Here is a 301-nt window from a genome sequence, read left to right on the forward strand (position 1 = left end):
TTTAAACTAAAAGAGGGGAGATTTAGATTAGAAACAAGGAAGAATATCTTTAATATGACAGCAATGAGGCACTGGCACAGGTTTCCTAGAGATGCTGTGGATGCCCCATCCCTGGAGGTGTTCAAGGCCAGGCTGGATGGGGCTTTGAGCAACCTGGACTAGAGGGAGGTGGCCCTGCCCATAGCAAGGGGATTGGAACTAGATGATCTTCAAAGTCCTTTCCAACCCAAACCATTCTGATTTTATGATTCTAGGAGAATTGTGGCTCACCTTGAAATGAAGCATGCAGTGACCAGTCCAG

This window comes from Anas acuta, chromosome 3 (assembly GCF_963932015.1).
Source record: "Anas acuta chromosome 3, bAnaAcu1.1, whole genome shotgun sequence".
NCBI classification, from domain to species: Eukaryota; Metazoa; Chordata; class Aves; order Anseriformes; family Anatidae; genus Anas; species Anas acuta.